Source organism: Chaetura pelagica, unplaced genomic scaffold (genome assembly GCF_000747805.2).
Source record: "Chaetura pelagica isolate M959 unplaced genomic scaffold, ChaPel_1.0 scaffold117, whole genome shotgun sequence".
NCBI classification, from domain to species: Eukaryota; Metazoa; Chordata; class Aves; order Apodiformes; family Apodidae; genus Chaetura; species Chaetura pelagica.
The window spans coordinates 4445878-4456181 of NW_009954185.1; positions in this window are offsets into that span (position 1 = coordinate 4445878).

Here is a 10304-nt window from a genome sequence, read left to right on the forward strand (position 1 = left end):
AGTAAGGCCTCTCCTGCAATACTGGGTTCTTTATGGGTTAGGCTACCTGAAGGACCTGCAGCTGGGTCGACACAACCCCAGGCACAAATACAGGCTGGGGGGAGAATGGCTGGAGAGCAGCCCTGAGGAGAAGGACTTGGGTGTGGTAGTAGATGAGAAGCTTGGCATGAGCCACCAGTGTGTGCTGGAGCCCAGAGAGTCAACCACATCCTGGGCTGCATCAAAAGAAGTGTGGCCATTAGGCCAGGGAGGTGATTCTGCCCCTCTGCTCTGGTCAGACCCCACCTGGAATAATACTGTGTTCAGTTCTGGAGCCCTCAGCACAAGAAATATATAGACCTGTTGGAGAGGGTCCAGAGAACGGCCACCAAGATGATCAAAGGTCTAGAGCACCAATGCTATGAAGACAGGCTAAGAAAATTGGGGATGTTCAGCCTAGAGAAGAGAAGGCTCTGGGGAGACCTTGTAGTAGCCTTCCAGTACTTGATGGGGCTACAGAAAAGCTGGGGAGGGGATTTTCATCAGAGAAGATAGTGATAGGACAAGGGGTAATGGTTTTAAGCAGTGAGAGAACAGATTTAGGTTAGGTATTAGGAAGAAATTCTTCACTCTAAGGGTGGTGAGGAACTGGAATGGGTTGCCCAGGGAGGTTGTTGATGCCCCATCCCTGGAGGTGTTTAAGGCCAGGTGGGACGAGGTTTTGTGCAATCTGATCTAGTGGTAGGGTTCCCTGCTCACGGCAGGGGGGTTGGAACTTGATGATCTTTAAAGTCTCTTCCAACCTTAATGATTCTATGATTCTAAAAACATATATAGCAGAAACAGAAGAAATTCAAAGAGAAGCTAAAGCAGTGCAAATTTTTATCTTAAATAGGCTGCCTTGTATATGAGGAAAATGCTGAGATTGTTCAGAGAAAAGATAAATAAAACCCCCTAAAGTTTATGAAATAAAAGGAAGGTTGGTTACTTGGTTTTACTTTTTCAATTATTACAACAACAAGAAGTCTTTCCGTCAAATGCAAACTAATGCAAAATAGGAAACAGTGTTTTATGAAGCTTTTAATTCACTTTTGCTCCAGATTCCCAGAGTGTTCCAGTATCAGGGAATTAAGATACTCATATGATTATCTCCGCATTATGTGTCCAAATGCAAGGTTTTGGAGCTAGTAATGAAAAAAGTTTCTCTCGCTGACCTTGCAGACCACACCTCTAACAGGTGAGGTTCTGTAACACATGTCCATCCAACTTGGCCTGTGTAGCCATGAGGTCCAACCAGGAGTGCTTGGGCACCAATCAGCTGTGGTACTCAGAGGGATGTTGAGACATCATGGTGCATCTTGGTTGGTACTTCACGGTGTCAGGTTTGGAACTGTGCTTGCTGGTTTCTTATTCATGCATTGATTTTTTTCCCATCTTACAAAATTCACTTTATTTTATATTTAAAGCCACTTCACAGTTTGGCCACGGTTGTATTAAATAATGTATATGCCAGAGTTAGAGCAACCAGTAGGAGAGGAGGGACAGGAATAAACTTCCCTCTCTTGTCTGGAGGAACAGTTGTCTGGTCTGAACCCACCTTCCTTTGAAACATCTAGGACGTATATAATGGAGAACTGTCTCTTGTTTTGAAGCAAGCTGTAGTTTTTGTGTTTCTCGTGGCAGATTTTTCAAACTAGCATAAGGAAATTTTCTTTTATTAAATGACATGTATCTTTTTCATGCAATTAAACACGAACTGGTAACATCCTGGTGTCATGGTGTAGGCCTAGCCAACAACAAAGAACAAAGTGTGTGGCCGCTCACTCACCACCTCCCCCCCACTGTGGGATGGGGAGAACAAAAAACAACTGGAAACTTGTGGGTTGAGACAAAGAGGGTTCACTCACCAGTTATGGTCACAAGCAAAACAGACTCAGCTTGGGAAAAAATAATTTAATCTATCACTAATCAGCTGCTCACTGGACACAGACAAAAACAAAGAACAGTGCTTAAATACTTTACCCCACTCTTCCCTTCTTCCCAGGCCCAAATCACTTTGTTCCTAATTTCTCTACCTCCTTCCCCACAGCTGCACAGGGGTACAGGGGATGGGGTTCAGAGTCAGTGTGTCACGTGTTGTTTTCTGCCACACCTTCCTCCTCACAGGGAAGGATTTGTTACAGTCTTTCCTTGCTTCCCCATGGAGTCTCTCCCATGGGAGAGTCCTTCATGAATCCTTCTGATATGAGTCCACCCCACGACATGCAATCCCTCAGGAGTAAGCTGCTCCAGTGCGGGCTTCCCACAGAGCCACTGGCTGCTTTGGGAATAGTTATCTCCTCTGGTGCAGGGTCCTCCCTGGTTGCAGGTCCACATTTGCCCCACTGTGCACCTTCACAGGATGCTCTGCCATACTCCCCCATGGGCTGCAGGGCTGTCTCACCATGGGTGAACTTCTGCTTGGGCACCTACTCCACCTTCTTTCTCACCAGCCTCGGGATCTCTGCTCTGGCACTCTTCTCACCTCTGCACTTCTGCTCCCAGGTCTTACATCAGTTCTTTCATATGTTAATCACAGAGGCGCATCCATTGTCTCTCAATGGCTTGGCCTTGGCCACTGGAGCTGGGAGAGCTTTTCAGCTTGCTGCTATGCCAAAGGCCTGTCCTGATTGCATACAGCAGGGTTTAACTTTGTCTATGGTACTGGGATCCCTGTCAGAAATTTATAGCAAGTTGGGGGGGGAGGGAGGAGAGAAGGAAGAAAAGGACAGTTAAAAGGAAAAAAAAGGTAGATGCCCCTCTCTTTTATTTTCCACTCCATTTGCACTTCTTGAGACACCTGCTGCTATTCTATTGCTAGCTCAGAATTTATTAGAAAACAAGTTTCACCTGTGACATTCTCACATGTGAAATCTTTGCCCAGATTTTGAACCATATTGCTCTCAAGAAAGGGCAGTGGCCACATGCAACTACCAGGAGAGATGGTTGACAGGATTGATCATGTGGGGTGAGATGCTGAAAAGGTATATACAGATGTGATTGTGTTTCTTGAAAAAGTGTCAGAAGAGTATCTCTGATATCTGATGTGGTGACATTCACTGTTTCTCCATTTTGACATTTTTCTGCATATGCCTTAGGCTGTTAACACGCAGAAGTTATCTAATTTATTTTATTGTATTTATTGGATGGGGTCAGCCACTTTGTAAATTATGGACTGCATTCTCAGTGAATCAAAATATTTAGGTTGCTTGTGAGGTTCAGTCCTTGGCACTGTGTCACTAATTACTTTTACACAACTCTGAAATAATGACAAAAGGAAAATGCATCAACAAAGAAAGAGAAACTAAACTTTGTAAAACAAAACAAAAGACATATTAGAAATAGAAAGTGTTATTTAAGGGGAAAAGCGAGTGACCAAATGTGCAGTCTGGATTCAGTACAATGTTATATGGCAAGAGAAGAGACACTCAGCTTTGAATCTTCTCCAGGCAGAGGAAAATTTATGACATAAATTTTCTTTGATAAACATTCCTGAGAAACTTCTTTGTGTTTTAATCTTAGTGACTGTCTCAATCCCATGGTCTCTCTCTCTCTTTTTTTTCTTTCTTTCTTTGTGTGTGTTGGTTTTGGATTTTTTTTTCTTGGCTGTGTTTTTTTGTATCTCCTTTCTGACTTTCTTACATTCTGAATTTACCTCAATGGCAACTATTGAAGATCTGTCTTGCTCACAAGCTAATTGGTAGTAGAAGGTAGTCAACCCTGTACCTGGATTGCATTAGGACCTTTGAAAAGTGTCCCCAGATAGTCTGTTTTTTTCATGCTTATGCTTCAGAATACTCTAGCAGTCTTTTCTCAGTTTTTCCCAAGTATTCCTAGGGGCCTTTAGTATGCTACCCCAGCAATGGTTCCAGCCTCTAGCTGTCCCAGGTAATGAGAGATAAGAAGCAAGAGTTAAGCCTCCATTGAAATACCAGTAACAACAAGCCATTGGTCTGTTTTATACCATACTTACATATTTATTTCTCTATAATAGTGGCTGAATTTGAGTCTGTGTATTGGAAGTAGGAGTTCAGCTTTTTGCTTTGACAGAACCAAAGGGTATTAGTTTTGCTTTTACACAACGGTGGAAAATCACTCATAAAACTGGATGAGAGCACCATTAAGAGAAGCAAATGGGCATGGTATGCTTTTCTAACTTTATAAATGAAACATAACTCTGCATACTCATTGTTTGCTGTTTCAGTGTGCAAGGTGTAAGTAGCAGAAATGTTTTACGACTCCTCCCTTTACAGAGATGCGTTTAACATCATTAGAATTGTTTTACAGTTTGATCTTCCCAGTGACATGTATAACAAGTTAAATATCAGTAGGCTACATTGAATAAACACTAATTTGTATTAATCGTATCATAGAACATACAGGGGGCTTGTCTGCTGTACAGTAGAAAGGGAATGTATGTACAAATTTATTCTGAATTTACAAACTGCATATTTCATTATCTGTATTTTTTAAAATATTTACTAGAGAGCAGTTACTTGAGTTCTTATGATTATATGGAGTGAAAAGGAATAAAACAGATAAGCAATTTACAGAATGTAAGAATGTTCCCTTTTTGTGGTCTATGTCTAATTACAATTGCAGTCTATAAACTGGTTTAGGTAGAGGATATTTCTTACAAAAGACCTAATTCTTCACTGCTCTTCCAGTAAGAAGTGACTAGGAAAGGGTAATATTATTTGGAAGTATTTTATATTCTTAGTTGTCCTCTAAACCAATGGAGTATACAAAATGCAGAACAATGGTGAATTGAGCTCTATGTGCTTGTATCTCGCCAACAGCAAAGGAGCTCAAGCTGGTTAGCTGAAGGTGGCCACTAGCCCTATGCTAATAGTGCGGTAAATAATGGTAATGGCACTTAAAGACAATTGTTTCTAGTGAAGAGAAGCAGACAGTAACTTTACCTGTGGGTGTGGAGAATTTTCATTGCAAACACCAGAGCAAACTGCATGACTACAAGAGGAAGGCTGGAAGGCCTTCACTGAACACTTAGGACTAGGTGATGTGGATTATTCCAGAGCACCCTTGCACTTTTAATTGCATGATGCTTGTTGTAGATCAGACAGTCAGTGGAAGCAACTCTGTTTTAAACCCAGTGTCCTTAGCGTACAAATTATTTACAGCAGCCTATAGTGGAAAAAACAGATTAGAAATACAGAAACAAAATATGATTACTGTAACCTCGTTCAGTGGATGAGTTAAAAAAGAGACAGAATTGTTGTTGAGGAAATGATGAGAATGTAGTGATAAAACCTACAAGCATTATATTGAAAGCCACACAGAAAAAGTCCACTGGGTCAAGCAGAAATATCTCAATTTCAGTGCACTTGGAACCACTCTCAACAATTATAATCTACTTTTACAAATAGATCAAAGATGAGTTATTAGGATACTTAGGCTGAGAAGCTTATGTTTAGCTCTAAAACTTAGGTTGCCTGTTAAAAAGAGACTCGATTTCTACCAACAACTCCTCTGCACATGCACCGTGGGAAAAGGGAGTAGTTTCCGTTTGATGGGAGTTGGTTATCTGAATGAAATGAGTTAGGGTCATTGTTGGGTATATTGTGGCAGGCATTTACATGTTCCTAAGAGTCATTGGAAATGACACTGAGAGGACCATCCCTCCTAGCATTGTCATCCGAGAGGCTAAGGATTGGATGGGCACTGACAGTAAACAGGCCTGTCACTCAGAAAGTGATCAGCCTGATCAGATTGAAGGCAGAGGATGCAGGAAGCTGCAGGAAGCTGCAGGAAAGGTGAAGCTGTGAGCTTCGATCAGGATGGTACGTTCTGTGCAAAATATCTACACTGAAAAAAGAAAACAGAAAAAAAAATATTTAGAGCAACAGGTTCCTATGTTAGAGGCATTTTATGTTCGGAACCTTAACGAGAAACTGTAAATTGGAAATCCAGTTAGCTTTTTAAATCTTTTCAAGCACAGTTCCTATCCATGCATATGCTCTCTATTTTTGTGACTTTTTTTAACTGTCCTGTTTTTATTTAATTTTGGTTCAAGCTGCTCCTGTGCAGACCAAGGCTACTAAGAAAGGCAGTAGAGGGACCCTCTAGGTAACTGACAGTATTGAGCAATAATAAACCAAGCTGTACTCAAAATAATGGAACTGGGGGGTGTGAGGTGGCAACACAAAATCAGGAATGTGTTTTCTTTCTACTTTTTCTTGTTTTCACAATTAGATGTTACTTTTTGCTAAAACATAAATGTAATTTAATTTTAGATGTGTTTATGTATACTATTTTTATTTCTAAAAAAAAAATATCTGTATTATAATTTACAAATGTATTAATTTTGATACTCCTTTACCCTGGCTGACGCAGAATGGAGAGGATCAAAGAATGCCAACCTCCTTTTAAAAAATGATTAGGAACTTTATTGTAGTATTTAGTGACCCTGAGGGAAGTTTGAATTTAAATTTTAGACAAAGGTTCCGATTTCTTCTTAAGGGTAGTGTCAGTTCTCTTTTACAGGGAGGCCTGCAGATGGTAAGCCCCTGCTGAAATTGCAAATAAATAGCTAACTGAGGGCTTTCCACTTGCAAATGGGATGATTTTACTTTTCCTTGAAGAAATTCAGTAAATTAAAAACCTGTAAATAGCACAGAAATTTCAGTCCTCCAGATCGCCTTCTCCTTCTCAGATTTTGCTGTACTATATTCAGCACTAAGTTTTGCCAACACCGAACATGCCTGATGTGGCATTTACATTCTTTAAAAAAAGCATAGATTAGTTATATTTCTAAGAGTTAACTTCTCCTCTTGACACATGTACTTAATTCCCATTAATGGAAATGGCAGCTAGGCATGCACACTGAAAGGAAAAATCTGTTCCTGAGCATATGATCCAAACTGCATTGTAGCTAAACATTTCCATACTCTGAAGTAAGCACTCATTATTTGTGAGATATTCTTCATAGTAAATGCATCAGTCCCACTCTATTCTGCCTCCACTCTCTCATAACCTGTTCCAAAACACCCTTTCTTAGAAATCTTACAGATTCGTTCTTAATGCTGCAGTTGTTTTGGATGCATGCCTAAAAAAGAAAATCCATTTAGGACCTTCAGAGTTTTGCATTTTTTCTGTGAGAATTTTCCAGTAAATCATTCTGTGAAACATCATATATTTTCCTTGGATTTTTTAGGTCTCTATTATTAAAACCTACAGTGGAAACAACAAAACCCAAAAAGCTTTTTTTTTTTCTTTTCTTTTTCCCAACCCTTCCTTTACTTACTGTATTGCAGTATCTGCCAAAGGCACTAGGCTAAAGTGCTATCATTTGATGATTATAAAAAAAAAATAATTAATGTTTCATTTAAGGTTTTCCTTCTGCCAATATGCTTGTATAAAGACCTGTGGGTTCTATTTGTGTAACATTCCAGATTTATGGTATGTCTAACTTGAGCTGGGTAGATGATTGATTTTTTTGGTTTACCTGTTGAACTGGAAAACCACAATAGCAACAAGTCAGTTAAACACAAAAAATTAGATAGGAGTTTATGATTTTTTCCCTTGCCTAAATGAAAATCAGAGCTTTTTTTTGTTAAGTTTGACCCAAATTATCTTGTTTTACTTGGATTTGTTTGTTTTGGGTGCCCCTTAAAGGAAGCAAAGGAAGAGAAGTGCAGATTCACTGCTGGGGGAGGGATGGGGGAGATTTCATTTTTCTCAGCAGTTGAAGATATTTGAACTCATATCCTGAATTGTCAGTTTGAGAAGAGAATTGAGAGAACTGAACATGGATCTCTCAGGTTGCAAGTGGGTTTTGTAACTACAACCTGCTAGGAAAAAAAAAGGGGCGTAAGGGCTTGCTATTAGTAGTAACCTGTGTTAAAAGGTGGACAGTTGTGTGTTACATACATTTTCTTCTTTCTCGATCAGTGTTTATTTACCCCAGTTCCTCAGTTCTTCCCCTTTCTGATATGACAGCAGCCTTTGTAATATGTCCTAGCAATTTCTAAAAAGCAAGCCTTAAAGTTAATATGAAATGATTTGTAGAAAGGTTTCAGAGATTCCCTCAAACCATTTGTTCAACTTGCTTTTTTGTCCTCTCACTATTCCAGTTGAACTTACTATGATAACATGATTTTCTTGATAAGTCTATACAATAGACCGTTAATAATCCAATAATAACAACACAATGATACAGCAATGCAATATAATATTAATACAATAGTAGCAGCAATTTTTTTCTGCTTTTCAGACTCAACTCTAATCCCTGCCCATCCTCAGCTGGGAGAGGGAGCTCAGTAGTTGCAGAAAACACAAGATGAAGGAAACTAGGAAGCAGGTTAGGTACCTGAGCACAAAATGCAATCAGGTAAATGTAAACCAGGGTAAAGGAAAAGAAGGGTTCATGTCACATTTATTCAGGGGAATGATCTCTACTTCCTTCCTTTCTTCCATTTCCTCTCCCCTTCTCTGCTCTCCCTCTTGCTCAGTTATCTTTGTTTTCTCCCCTGCACATTAATTTGCTTTTTCCTCCCTTTTATTGTGGTGCTTTGTACTTCTTCCTAGTGAAGCCAGTGCCCTGTTCCGTAATTCCTAATGTTGGTAGTGATTGCTTGGGTTTATAATAATACTAGCTGAGAGCCAGGAACCCAAGGAGCCTGATTGTGCTATACCAGCTTGGAGGAGTATGTGATTATTGCCCTGAAGAAGCTCAAATGGGAAATTATATGGGAAGGGGTAAATACATGTGAACAGATGACAGAAAGATGATGTAGAAGAAGGGCAGTTGTGGAGTGGAGCATAGTTGAAAAAAAGATAGGAGGTTTGAGAGCTGAGTGGAGCTAATGTGCAGTCAAAATATGATAGTCCTGCCAAAACTGTTGAATTATTTTTTTTTGGAAAAAGGTCTTCTTAATCTTCCTCCAGCTGGGGCTTCTGAGTAGCATCTCTCCGCATACTTCGCCCAAGGCCAAATGTGACAGCATAGGGGAAGGAAACCAAAAAGTGGCAGAGAAGGAACAACATTTATGGAGAGGTCCTGGTGCATCAAGGGAAAATGAAAGACTAAGAAAAGGGGCCTCACAAATGTGAATATAGCAATGAATGTACCAAATAGTAGATGCAAGAGTGATGCCTTTGTGGGGAAAAAAAACCTAAAATATACACAGTGTTTTAGCAGCATAGGGACTATTATCGAGTGTAAGGCACACAGGATCTTTGTTTTTCACCCTTTTGCTGGAATTGGCTAACTGTGTCAGCTTGGGCAAGCTGCTAAGCCTGTCTGCATCTCAGTTTCCTTATTTGAGGCCAAATTCTCCTACTAAGAAGCCTCCTACTCCACACAGAGATTTGCTGATTTCAATGGAGCCCCTGCGGAGCAAGATACTTTTCAATACAAATAAAGTTTTGGAATAGGCCCTAATTATATTTATTACCTGCCGAGGAGTAATGTGAGACTTAACATGGTTTGAGACCCTCGGATGAAAGTATTTGGAATTGTTCCTTTTAATCATCTGCTGCCTTTTCAATGTCTGCTTCATAGCTGTCCTAAAAGGGCTGGCTACTAAATAACGAATGAAAAACCCTTGCACATGTTAACTAGGTTTGTCAGACTCCTATGAATGGACCTCTGTGGAAAAATATTACTTCCTAGGGGCTACTGAAGGAGGGCAGTTTACCGTGCCCCACAGTGAGGAGCCATTAGCTCTACCTCATGCCAGAAGCTGACAGATTGTACAGGACTGCGCTGGGAGCGCGAGGCAGGCTCGGGGGCGGCCTTCGCGGATCCACGCCTGGGAGCGGCGGCGAAGGCGCCTTCGCGAACTTCGCTGCGGCGTTTTGTTTCGTCCGTGGTCTCGTGCTCTGTGGGGATGATGTGCACAAGCTACAAGTGGGTTTGCTACTTGTGATTTAAATCAGCATCCCAGGCTTCTAGCCGCTGATGCCTTTATGCCCACACCGGACTGGCTGGCCCCTCTGTGAGCCCGATCTTTTATAACGTGCACATTGAGAGGGAAAGGAGTGAGTCCAGCAGTGTAGCTGTCAGATATTAATAAAAATACTAAGCTTTTCTATTTGGAATTTTTTTAAGCCAGTGGGCATGAAAATGTGGAACATTTTATGGCCGTTCTGTGTGCATATGCAGACATATTTCAAAAAGTAAACTTGCATTCTCCGTGTCCCTGGGAGGCAGGGAAAAGAGGGGAAGAGAGGGGGCAGTGGACCTAATCAAACTGTTGTGGGGTCAAAACCTCGTGGTTTTTTAAAGGCCCTTAATGTTGTCCAGCTGCAAATTAAAGGGGGGG